We start from the raw sequence: 13,332 nt of genomic DNA, 5'->3' as shown, positions 1-13,332 counted from the left end.
TACCTGAGAGTTTTGTTTGGGGGGCAAGGAGAGAAGGAAAGAGAAGTGCTGGACAAAGCCATAGAGAATAGTTTGTGGCATAGAATATCTAATAAAATGGAAGATACTTTCTGGAGTTTGTTGTCTGAGAAGAGTTGAAAATTGAGTAAGCACCCAATGCATTTACATTGAGCCAGAGTAGCTTTGATAATATGCTACTCTGTAGCATAGTACATGCAGCCACTCCATATAGTGTTCAGTTCATTTTGAATGCTGTCCACCAAAGCGCACACCCCGTCCACCAGACACTTGCTCCACAGTACAGAAAAGTGGGGTTTCAGTGGCACCCGAGATGGTTTTAAGCTGCCAGTTAGTTTACAGGCACACAGGGTTAGAGTAACCCAGCCGCCCCGATTTTAAAAAGCTGTGGAACTTCAACAGGACGTGCAGGACCAGGGCAGTCCTACCCCAAAGGAGTCAAGTTTAGAGCGGTACAGTTGTGTCTCAGCCATCTCATGCTTGCACATGGCAGCCTGTTAGTGCATGTTCCTGTCCTCTGAAAGATGCAGTCTGCTCATGGGTGCACAGCTTCCATGGTGCAATTTTCTCCAAGTTTCTGCCTCAAGCTTTACTTCCTCTGTTCATATGTCCATGGGCTTTGGAAACCAAACCTGTTGCTTCAGAAGCCAGCTGACCCTTTTCTTGTAGCAGCAGGCTCTGCTCCCTCTCCTGGGAACTCTTCTGGCTGCAAACTCAGCCAATTTGAGTCTGCCTTACAGCAGGGATGTTTTCTAACTCTATGGGGGCTTGTTTGTCTTTAGCTTTTTGCTTTCTCCAGTACTCAAAAATAATTAAGAAGTAATGAACAGAAAATAAAAAGCCCTTGAACAGCACAACAGACAGGGTAGGGTACAACATTTTTGTTACTGGTTCTTCCTTTATTGTGTGATCTTGGCGAGTTCCGCTGTCTCTTTCCCTCCCTGCCGTTATCTGCCTTATTTGTTCAGAAGTTGAATATTCTGGGTAAGAACCTGTCTCTAATGTATCTGTACAGTGCCTAGATCAAATGAGCTCCAATTTTTGATGTAGCTTCCAGGCTCTGCTGATGAATATACTGGATTCACAAACTGCACCTGCACTATCCTGAAAGAGTGATCTTGATGGAAGATGATCCTGGCAGAAGCTGGCCGAGCTGATGGCCATGTTTCTGGCATGCTAGTTCATGCAGAGGAGATATCTGGCTTTCTGGTTTGCTTAATAGCTGACCACCTATCCCCTGCACCACCTCTGAAAATCAGTTGGTGACCAAGAGCCAAACACTCGTGTCTTTCTATGGATCTTCTTGTTCAGGAGAGGGTAACTACTGTAGGATACTGTTAAAGGTGGATGATCAACTGGTTGATTATAACATGGGTGCATCTATCTGAAAGCTACTGATATTGCTGAGAACATCCTGAAAGACTGTTTCAAATACAACATTTAACTATTTTTGTAGCAGAGTGAGCTGCTGAGCATCATAATGGGCATTAGATCTGCAAGAAGTGAAGCTGGTTTTAGTCACACTTAGCTTTAACTCAGGGGACAAGCCAAAAGCAAGTATTTTAACTGCATTTACCAACACAAGTGGAAGCACCTGTGCATGCAAGTCACTCTGCCCTCTGTTACTTAAACTCCTCTCTTGAGGGCTTAATCCTGCAACCCTTCCTAACACAAATAACTTTCTCTTCTGTGGGTTTATCACATGCAGAGGATTTGCAGATGAAGGGTTTCTGTTTGCACTTGCAGCACTTTTGATTCCACTGGTAACAAGAAGATTCTACCAGATTTTTGATTCCACTGGTAACAAGAAAATTGCTTTGATTCACCTATCATCAGGTATGAGGTAGGCTAAACTACCTTGTTCCACAGGGGGTAGCACTTCCATGAGCTTTCTGCTTACCATGCCTAATTTTTTCACATTACCTCTTTTTTAATCTGGCTGCTTCATTCTCTTACCATTGGCTGGAAAGATTTTTCCCTTACAGTTTATTGAGCTGCATGCAGTATATTTTTAATAGGAGAAACATGTACTGAAAGCACTTATAAATGTTCTCTGTGTATTTTGTGAAATACTGCTATCCCTTGCACCCTTTTTGCTTGCAGAGTTACAGTGTGCTGTGTAGTAGCAATAAATGTTAAATAACCTGCCTGCCACCCAACTTCACTTTGTGGTACTTGTATAATTGCAGAGGCATTCAGAAATCTCACTGTGAGGCTCTGATTTGATGGCAACATGTGAGCGTTTCACTGTAAACACTCTTTGATTACACGAGATTTCATTACTAGAGGTTTCTGCTCTAATATCCTCTTTCCTTTGAGGATCAGGACCAACATTACAGTAATCACATTGTTAGCAGGAGCAACATGAGATTAAGAATGTGGACTCCATTGATCTGAGAGCTTCAGAGTGAGGGTGCTAAATATTCCTTAATAAGTGGGGGCTCAACTTGGCTCTGCATACTGACTGCACAGGAGCATTTGAATTAAGTTGCCTTGAGCATGGTTTGAAAAAAAAAAAGGAGAAAAGAGCAGAGTAAGATTGATATCAGATTATTCGCTGTTTATTTATCCCTTTATATGTGGGTAAAATACTGATCTCACATGGGAGTATTCCTTACAGAGGCACTGTATGCTTGCTGCTGCTTTTCCCGTGCAACTCCCCAGCATGTTAGTGGGCCGATTTTTACACTTAGAGCCAGTACTTGGACTGGAAAACAAACACTCGTTATGGCTTGAAACAGGCAAATCGGTGTCAAAGACCAGGTGCGTGACCACTGAGTGTATGAAACACTGCGGACCCCTGCAGCTCCCGTGCGCCGCACAGGCAGTTTTACCAGCTGTGCCGTGTGGAAAGTGCTGAGTGCTGACATTGGAGCCCAGTAGGCTTTGGCAAAACGCTGTTTGCACCAGCACACTGCTGGGCCCACTGGGCTCTGGCTCTGTTACAAAGATATTGAAAACAGTTCTCTTGTCTCCTAATAAAACTCTATTAACATCCTTGTTACTCCAACATGTGCACCTTTGTAATTAACAGCTCACAGATGTTGTATTTTCTTCCTTCATGTTTCCCTCCCCTCTATTTTTGCCTTGTTTCCTTTTGTGAGTTGCCGAGGCAGTGCTGAGCTTGGTACTAGCTTCCCTTGATGCTAAGCATTAAGCTGTTGCAAGTGTCTCCCTTAGACTGCTAATTATCTTGGAATAATTCATTAGTGAATGCGTTTGCTTTATGCCAGCTCTATTTCACTGGTGAAATCCAGGCTGAACTTGTGTGGTCCCTTCCAGCCCTGGTCCCTGCCCATGGCACCAACCATTCCATTTGGTGGAAGAGACTGTTTCAGAGTTCATGCTCTGTAGAAATGCTCAGTGCTATTAGTGCAGGGTAGAGAGTGCTGCTGCCACACTGAGTGGTTTGGTGCTGGCTGGAGTGATGTTTTGTAGGTAGGCTAGGAAATGTTGGGTTTCTCTGTGGTCGTACTTCCGAGGCATGCTGGACTGTGAGTCACTTAGCCACTGCCATCTGTGTTTCTGTGCTTCAGCTGCTTTAATAAGTTTACATATTTGGCTTGTCAATTTTTAATGCAACACAAATTTTTGGGTAGGGTTGAGTAAAACTACTGCTGACTCTGGGTCAAGACAGACTGGAGTGCAGATTCTCCTGAGACTGCATCCCACTCTTCAGGGCTGACCTCCTGGGTTTTGATCAAAAGTATCATCTATAGCCTTTACACCCATTTAATAGTTTCCCACCTCTTTTTTAGCTTGAGGTCCTGATTTTACTTCTCTAGAAGCCACTACACAGGCAGGGCCTTGAGTTAATTTGAGATCTGTCGCATGGGAGCCACTCTGGGGACTTGCTTGAGTCACTTAGAGCAGGAAAGGCCATGGCAGGTGGCCTTGTATAAAGAAATTGGGATAAAAAGTCAAGAGAGTTCCAAGATTGCAACTCAGCCCCCGCAGACAGCCGCTTTGTGTAAGGCCGTGGGGTGCAGCATTCCTGTCTCCTCCTCTTTGTCTCTCCAGGACACTGCCACTAACACCCTGATTCCTTCAGCAGAGCCACTTCCCTGGATGTCAGAGGTGGGCACACAATCTGTTTCACTGTTGCCGTGTTGGCTTTTAAGGGAACCTTTCTTTTCATCAGACTCCTCGTGATCAGATGTAGTAGATTCAAAAGCCCTTTGTGATGCCTTGGGACCTCTCCCTTTCCTTCACCTTGGAGCCATCCAATCTTTCTGCAGCCTTGTATCAAACTGTGGCATTACAAAGCAGAGGGTGGGATGTATTGTGCTTACAACAATTGCAGCTCAGCTTTTATCTCAAATATGCTTATATTGTTTTCAAGTCCGTGCGAAGGAGGAAGTTCAAATGAAACCTAAAAATACAGGGACCGTTGACCTTCAGGAGATGTTTCCTATACCCACAACTCAACTCAGTCTGCAGTTGTGTCTGCTTTTCCTGGCTGCAGACACAGAGAGGCTGAAATAAGCAATCAGCTTGTTTATGGCAGGTTTTAGTGCTTCACTAGTATAATAAAACAGGCTTTTGCAGAAGGGATTTGGTTCTCATGTACTTCAGTGTTTTTTGCTCCATTTTGCTCCATAAAACCCAGGATCTTGTTTACAAGAATTAGCAGCTTCCCAAGGTCTCTGCTGATTTTGAGGAATCAACCCCTTGCAGCTATGTGACACCACCATGCAGCTCCCGCTCCAGCCGGTGCTTGCAGAATGACTGTTCCCTACGTGCGGTCGAGCACTTGGATTAAACACCTGCACAAAACAATTGGCACAACCAAAGGGCTGTTAGAGGCTCCGTATCCTGTTTGGGAATCACTTCAAGTAAAATTAATGATTCTTCCCTGCACGCAGACTTTTTAAAAAGAAATCTGTTTTTATATGTGCAATTAATCCAAAGCGGTTGGTGTGCACTCTGTCCTGTTACACATCGGAAAGACAGCAACTTTATGGCTTTTAATTCCATAGCACATGTGGCATTTGAGACAGCAGCATTTAAGACAAAAAAATCCTCACATAGGTGGTAAATGTGACACATGCATATTCCCCCTGTCCACTTACCCTTTCTCTGTTTTGAAGTGAAGGCGAGAATGTCTTATTTGAAAGGCATTTATGTATGTGGTCCCTGTATTACATAGATATTGTATAGAGCTATATTATGTTCGTGGCAGAGATTCAAATAAAGAAAAGTTACAGTTGACTTTGTGTGCTGATTCACACAGTGCTGCTAGCACTTGTGATGTTATCACAAGTCTTGTGATATTTAATATTCTGTCTTAAAGCTCCAGGCTTTCTCATCACATGCTTGTTTGAATCTCAACTCTCCTTTAAAATATGAAAGGACTTGTCTCTCTCCTAGCTGCAGAGAACAGCTTGAAATAACTTTTTATCCCCTAAGAGCCAAAACATCAGGAGGCAGGTAAAGTTTTCCCAAAGACTTCCCCTTCTCTCCCCCAAATCTCTCTAGAGTCCCATTTAACTCTTATTTATTTGGAGTTTGATGCTGGATTTTGAGTGACTGTGTTTAATGTCAGCAGTGGTCAGCCTGTGTTCTGTTTGTGGCTTGATGTTTCAGATGAAGGCAGAATCGCCTTATTGCAGCAGGTAAATATGGCATGCAGGGATGCTATTTTAATACAATTAATTCTATCCTGTAGGTTGCTTCACCACAGCCCTCTTTACCCTGAATCAGTGCTTGTGTTAGGATCTGCTAAATGTGTAGGAGCAATTGAATTTCTTTTGGTCTGTCAAGTAATTTAGCAAATAGTAGTTTCCAGGCAGAGATGACCCTGGTTTTGTGTTGTAGAGTTCACATATCTGAGTCAAACAGGATAAGTATAATGAATCCTGGTAGACCAACAGTTCTTAATGCTTCTGCATATGTGGTCCAATGTGGACAGTAGTGTTTTAAGCCTATACAACCACAGTAAAAATCTACTGTTCCATTTTTAGCTGAAATCTAATTTCTGCATTTTTATTTTTCTCTCTTGTAGTTCTGGTTCAACTGTGCTAAACAGATCTGTATAACAGACATGCAATTTTAGTTGAATATTTAAAATAAAACTGAATTGAAGGACCCCCTAACACTGTGTTTTAGAGTCAAGCTATTAAAATCTCAGGGCATTCACAAATTTGCCACTTCTTGTGAAGAAGCAAACCTGTCTGTAATGTGTACCAAAGTATTTTCTAAGCCCAGTGTAAAGGCATTTTTCCCTGTTTACACTAAGCTGGACTGTTCAGTCTGTGACTGCACTAGACATGCCACTGAAGCCATGAAATATATATACAGGTAGCGGAACAACTTGCCTGATGCGAGTTTTAAATCAGGAAAGGCCTGTAGATGGTGCTGTAATCTAACTGAAAAAAAAAAGGTTTACTATGAGGCTGGGTGGAATTTTCTTGGACCTTCTCAGAAGTTGAACTCGGATCTGTTTTGCCTAATTTCACACCTGCATGATTTTGAGTTTTAAGTAAGCATGGCAAACTCGGTTCGCTGAGATGAATAGTTACAGACACCTGCAGATGGACTCCAGTACCCTGTCACCATACCTTCACCATCTTCCCCATACTCTGTACAGCTTAAGTCCCACCTCACCAGGCTGGCACCACGCAATATTTCAGAGAAAACTGTGCCATTGACTCGTCCGCATACTTCAGTCTCAGAAAGCTCTGAATGTCCTAAAAGGTCAGGGGGCTTGCATAAGGATAAACTTTCTCCGGGAGAAGGGAACGGGCAAAAGGAAACAGATAAAATGATTTGGGTTTTCCACCAGCCTCATTTTTCACTGCCTTGGCCCTCTCAAGAAGCCCCCTAGCAATAACCTACAGCTTACATCACAGCGGGCTCAGCTGTGGGTGTCCTGCCTGCAGGAGCTGTGGAGTGCCAACTTTACCAGTTAAGCAGATTTTAGGAGAAATAATTTTGCCAAAGAGTTGACTGTCTAATTACGAGCCTCCCTCAGTAACTGCAGGCTTGGTGTCTCCCTCCCCGACTGTGAGTTATTATTGGATTCTTTACTCTCTTTCATAAACTGCTGATTGGTGGCAGATTGTTTAGCAGCTGCCACCTGCTATAGTGCTTGTTGAATAAATTTCCCTTTTTAGTTCTAGAATAGCCTTGGTCTGCTAACAGCTCTGGAGGTATTTAAGGGGGAAAGGGACAGAGAGAATGTGGGTTTTTTTTTGGTAGGGTTCAGTACTGGTCCAGTGCAATTCTTCTGCGAGTCTTGGGCCCCAAAACAGTACAGTATGTAAATATGCATTTTAAGTGTGAATAATCTCCTCTCTATTCAGGAAGGATTTAGACATGACCTAAGTTCTACCCATTTTCAGGATGTAAGTACTCTCCTGACCTGTTTTGGTCGTCTGGAGCCAGGCTTGAGTGCTCCACTGAAACAGGGCTTTTGTGAATCCTAAATGGCCATTAAAGGTTGTTCTGTGATTGAGATGATACTTGAATCCCAGAGAGACTATGTAATGCCTAGCAATTTAGGGAGAAGCTGCAGGGAGAACACTTGTCTTTTGAGGGTATTTGTTTTGGGATAGCAAAGTGGTGGAAGATGCTGATGCAGGAGAAGAACAGTTGCTCTGCAGTCACATCTCGTCAGAGTGAGCGCTCCTGTGAGCTCTAGTCTTCATGCTAATCTCAGTGGGTGCAGGGCTATTTACCATCTGTATCTGCAAAATCCCTTCCTTGGGAAAGATTCTGGTGACTCTGAGTGCAAAGGGAAATGATGGAGATGTAGCAGAACACGTCTTAAAAATGCTTTGCATACAGGAGGGTGGCAGGGTGTAAGGGATGATTGAGGATGCAACTGTTTTTCCCCCTGCATCTCTCAGTGTGTCTTGGCCAACAGGGTAAATCCTCCCAGCAGCTTCACCCCACTCAAAACCACTCTGAGTCCACTTCTTCCAGGAAAAATTAAAACATCTGTTTGAGTAGGAAATTTGATTTTTTTTCCAGCAGGAAATCCAAGAAGGGGAAAATTAGCATGCAGCCTTCTGCGTGTAGGTGACTGACCAGTCTCTTCTTTTTTTGCCGCCTGTCTGTGGTAGGAGTCAAGGCTGTTTAAATCAAGTAGGTGGGTGTTGTGAGCAACTGATGGATTCCTCTCTTGTAACAGCTGCCATCGCTTTTGTCAGGGAACTTCTTTAAAAAGAAGAATAGGGGGGGTAGTGCCCGTTGTTCTGGCCAGAATCCAATTTGGATAATTGCATTCTGTCTACCTAAAATTGCAATGGCACGTTTATGTAGTGATAGGACAAGGGGTAATGGGTTAAAAATTAAACAGGGGAAGTTTAGATTGGATATAAGGAGGAAATTCTTTCCTGTTAGGGTGGTGAGGCACTGGAATGGGTTGCCCAGGGAGGTTGTGAATGCTCCATCCCTGGCAGTGTTCAAGACCAGGTTGGATGAGGCCTTGGGTGATTTGATTTAGCGTGAGGTGTCCCTGCCCATGGCAGGGGGGTTGGAACTGGATGATCTTAAGGTCCTTTCCAACCCTAATTATTCTAGGATTCTATCATTCTACGCTTCCTGTCTCTGTAATGCCTGAGGATCCTTTGCTTTGAAACTCACTATTTAAATATGAAGTTATTAGTTGAGTCATCAACATCAATGTTATTCTGCAATTCAACCAATAAATAATGGTTCTTATTCAGGTAGTACAGACCCTTTATAAAATATTATTTTAGTGAATCCATATTACTAATATATATTAATATATTAATAATATATTATTAATATTATTTCAATGAAAATGTCTCTTATGGCCTGGGTTTCAAATCAGTAAACACCCACTGATTTAACTTGCAGCTATTACTGCACAGTAATCTGAAAATCAGGCCATTCACATCTAGTAGGTAAAAAATATCATGGACTATCGGGTTAGTATGTTACAACTGTCCCGCATTTTCAGTTAAGCTGCTTTTTAAGACATATATTTCAGTTTAATGCAAAAGCAGCACTTTAACAAAGTTCTAAATTGAATTTAATCAATTATTTAGAGTCTTGATGAAGACTGCTGATTTTAAATCTCTCTGGACTTTCAGGAAAGTATATGGAACTGAGATCTGACTCAACAGATGATTGTTAGTTTGTATCTGATTAAAAAAAAAGAGGTTGCACTGAGCGTATCATAATTTTCTTGCAGGTATATGGTGGGAAGTGTAAATGCAGATTTAGAGTTTGCAGGTAGATTTTATACTGGTTTAAAACTTAGATCCAAACAACCCCAAGTTGCAGACCAATACATGGATCTTAGTTTTAACGTGTCTCTCCAGTGCATCCCACTGGGGAACTTGTTGGATGAACCAAGCCTGGACTTGTCCTCAAGTAGATTCAGGTTGAGAGCCTCAATGAAACATGATCTTCCAAACAGTTTCTGCTGGAAGACCATTCTCACACCCACTGGTCTCCACCAATCTGGAAGTCCCTGCTGGTCCCTGGTAGACTTTATGCCATTTCCTGCTCCTGGAGGTGAAGCTTGGCTAGCACATGGCTTGGAGTATGGCTCTGAGCCCTCCCTCTCTTGGCAGCCAAAGAGCCTCTCTTTGCATATCCTGCCACATGGTGTCAATGCTAGGCAGAGTTCACACCCCCCTCAGAGGGTGGGTGAGTTGTAGGGTGGGCACTGCTCTTCCTGCTCCCTTTCCAGACTTTCAGCCTCCTCATGTTGGCTGAGATTCAGGCAGTCAGAAAAGCAATCTGTATAAAAGAGTGAGGAAGCCTTTTTAAACCTGTCACCCTCATTCATCGATCAAAGATTATGATCCTACTTTCTCATTGTTTTATGGAGAGCATTTGTTTGTTTACTACTTTGGCAGCTATCTGTACATAAGCAATGCATATACTATAAATATACCCATTATCCAAAGGCCCAGCTCTGCAAGCACTGCCAGGCACCGTGCTTGCTTCCATCAAGTCGATAGAAGTACTCCAAGCAATAAGCACTGAGCTTGACAGGGTATTCATATTTCCATCTTTCCTCAGCGTGAAGGACAAAAAGATGAAATCTGGTCTATGCAGACACTAAGAGAGAGGCCGCTCATCCACGCTGAAACATGCTGGTGAAGGGCAAGTACATAGAAGGCAGCATCAAGTAAGGGCATAGAGATGCTGCTCAGGTGTGCACGTTGGTACAGTGAGGTGGCAGCAATGGCGGGTAGCATAGGAAGGGGCCATGGCAGATGTCAGTGTCCTGCATCAGAAAACAGGTTGTGAGAAACATGCAAACAGCTGAAACAAAGCTCAGAAAGAAGGCAAGGAAGAGAGAAAAGAGATTGGCAGGGAGATGCCTGCAGAGTTGGGTGAGAAAGAGTATTAGGGCTGGGTGAAGGAGGGGGGCATTGTGGTGAGCAAGAGAGGAGGTGATGGGAGAATGAAATGAATGTCCAGGTCTTTCACCTTTGAAGTGTTGTGCTCCATCCTGAGAAGCATGGAGTTAGGAGCCATCACTAATCAGTGGGCACGGTAGTGATATCCCTTTCGTGATCCCCTCCATTGCCAAGCCGAATGCTGAATTCTTTGAAACAATTAAAAACTCAGAATAACTTAGTTCTTTTTCATGCTTTGTGTACTTTGTCAGAGGGGTTTTTCAGATGGAGATTTTGTTGTTGCATGGAGGAATAAAGCCATGCATTGTGGCCACAAAGATTAGTAGTTAGACCTGTTTATGCACACTGCCATCCAACTGCTGTTATTTGCATCCATATAAACAGCTATGCTAAGGTCTGGCTGGAAATCAAACCCATTGTGAGCTGCCTAGAAGGCTTCAGCAGATGGGAGCCGTATAAATAAAATGTGGTGTCATTATTAACTGGCCTAGCAGTTCAGTGCTTTTCTAACAATGATTATTTGGAATGCCATGGTGACTGTCCTACCTTGAAGGATGAGTTTCTTTTATCTACTGGACTAAGGCACATGAAAGCAAAATGCACAGTTCTTCCTCTTCAGGGGCAATGATTCTTTGAACCCCATTGTTTCCAGCAATGTATGAAAAAGGGAACTACTGCAGAGGTCAGATTAACTTTGGTGCCAATTATGTTAACAAATTCATGTTACAGCTATGTAGAGTTGCTTTAATTTAGCTCCATCCTACTTCAGCACCTACTGTCTCACTCCTAGCCCCAAAAATGATAGATTATGCTTTGCTATTTTGAGATAAAGATGTAGCTAATTGCAAACAAAGGGAACTTTAGTTGATCTGTCTGACTCTTACAGCAACTCAGTGTCCTACACCAGAGCAAAATCAGGACTTTTACACACAGTGCACCAACACTTTGGTTGTGGAAGAACCAGGCTGCTCATATATATGTGAACCCAGTGAGCAGAGATAAATAATTCAGTTTCCTCAGCATGATCTGTGTTTTCTGGCTAGCTCTAAAATCCCCAGTTAGGAAATACCTCAGAGCCTTCTTCCTGGAGTGGTGACCATCCCTCTAACCTGGGGAAAGAAGCATCCATGCCTCCCAAATGGCTGTTTTCAGTTCTGTCATGTATCACAACTCCCTTTTCTTCAGTTCAGCCCTTACATGTTTTCCCCAGGCTTTCTTTTTCTTATTCATAAGGTGGTTGTTCTTCACATTCCCTTCCCTGTGCCACTAGCAGGAATGCAAGTGGTTGTCTAGATTTTTAACCCATTTTATTGTACGGGCACAGTTGCTCTCTGTGCTATTTCCATTTTTTACCAAAGGCAATGCTTCCCAGTGCTGATGAGATCCTGTTCGTACCAGGTGGCTGACACCCAGCTCTACCATTTCAGCAGCTGAAATGCCTTTCTGGAAGATTTCACAGTTCACTTTTGTGGAGAGAATCGCCTTGTCAATATATGGATTGGGAAAGTGAGATGTAAAGTCTAACAGCAGCAGCAGGCTGCAGAAGGGTGCCAGGGTTGGACCAGAGTTACTCTTACCTTGGTGCAGTTGGTTTTCCAGGTGGCTGTTGCTATGGTTAGAAGTATGGCACCTCCACATTTACAAAGACCTCATTTTGATGGGTGAAGTTTGGAAACAGCTGAGTTAACATAGATGTGTTCCTGTATGATGACTATGAAGTAAAGGATGACAGCGCCTGAGCTCAGGGAGAAGACACTGCTGGATGTGGGCAAAGAAGGCCTTTGGGAGAGCCACCTTGGGCTCTCTGCTCTCGTGTCTTCTGGAGTGAGTATCAGCTGGATGGAAAAAACCTACCAGCTCTTGAACCACTGCCCTGTCAGTCAAATACTGAACTCCTTGTCTTTACACATCCCTTTCTCATGAAGCATAATGTATGAAGATCAAACGCTGGGGCATATGGTGTGAAGGGAGTGCAGAGCAGGACCCAACCTTGGCCAAAGCTATGTATTGCTTAAATTGTCACATCCTTTAGCCTGCAGCTTGATTGAGTTTTATCTTTTTTCCAACATTGCCTCAGAAATATAATCAAAAAGACTAGTGCTTCACTGCTAATAAGAAAGCGGAGATGACTCACTACTACTAAAGGTGAGTTATATAGAGTAATTAGATTTTAGTGGATCTGTTTATGAGTTACTTTCCCAGACACAGAGATGTTAAAGCTTATCCTCATAGCCCTGCCTGCCTGCCATCTCCTCCAAGGCTGCAGAAGTCCAGCCTGCCACACTGTTAGCACTGCCACTGGCTTTGGCACACTCATAGCATCCTGTGCATGGGTACACATAAGCATGCATGCACACACACACACACGGATTACAAAGGTGAAAAATATTTTTATGACATTATTTTTATGATAATCTATTTCAATGGTTAATTTAGGTTAGAGCACTGATTTATAACAAGTTTATAGATCTTTTTTACTATTCTTTGTTGAATTATAGAGGTGGCATGTGTGAAATGGAAGTACTTGGCCTATTGTTCTGCTTCTCACGCAACCAGTATAGTTGAGACAATAAAAAGATCTATAAAATTAATATATACAGAGAGAAAGGGACAGAGACAGAGAGAATATGTAATGCTCTAGAGTCTGATATCACATTTATCTCTCCCAGAGAAGTTAAGACTCAGAATTTACATGTGGAAATACCAAAAAGATCTTACCCTTTTGTGCTGAGAGAAATGACTTCAAAGCATCCAGGCTATCATCAACTTTATTTCTAAAACCAATTTTCATGGTGCCATTTTTTTTGTATGTTTGTTTTAGGCTAAAACCATATTGCTTTGCAAGCACCTTGGAGCCAAGCCATCTATTGCTGAGGGCTTGTAGGCCTGGGGTTTCTAGGCAGGCTTTTATGGAGACATAACTGCACAGAGATTTCAACTCCAACTTTTTTTTTATACCTGCATGTGA

At 42.9% G+C, this 13,332-nt stretch overlaps 1 long non-coding RNA gene across 1 annotated transcript in view; it reads left to right on the top strand.

Annotated features, from left to right (window-relative positions):
* The first annotated feature begins 974 nt into the window (after positions 1–974).
* Positions 975–13,332, top strand: part of LOC134165638 (uncharacterized) — a 127,279-nt gene continuing 114,921 nt past the window's right edge. The window contains exon 1 of the long non-coding RNA XR_009965595.1: positions 975–1,861. This is a non-coding gene — a long non-coding RNA (uncharacterized LOC134165638). The remainder of the gene's footprint in view (positions 1,862–13,332) is intronic.

Source organism: Pezoporus occidentalis, unplaced genomic scaffold (assembly GCF_034315485.1).
Source record: "Pezoporus occidentalis ecotype Australia unplaced genomic scaffold, CSIRO_AGI_Poc_V1 ctg108, whole genome shotgun sequence".
NCBI lineage: Eukaryota > Metazoa > Chordata > Aves > Psittaciformes > Psittacidae > Pezoporus > Pezoporus occidentalis.
This window is presented reverse-complemented; position numbering and strand designations above follow the sequence as displayed.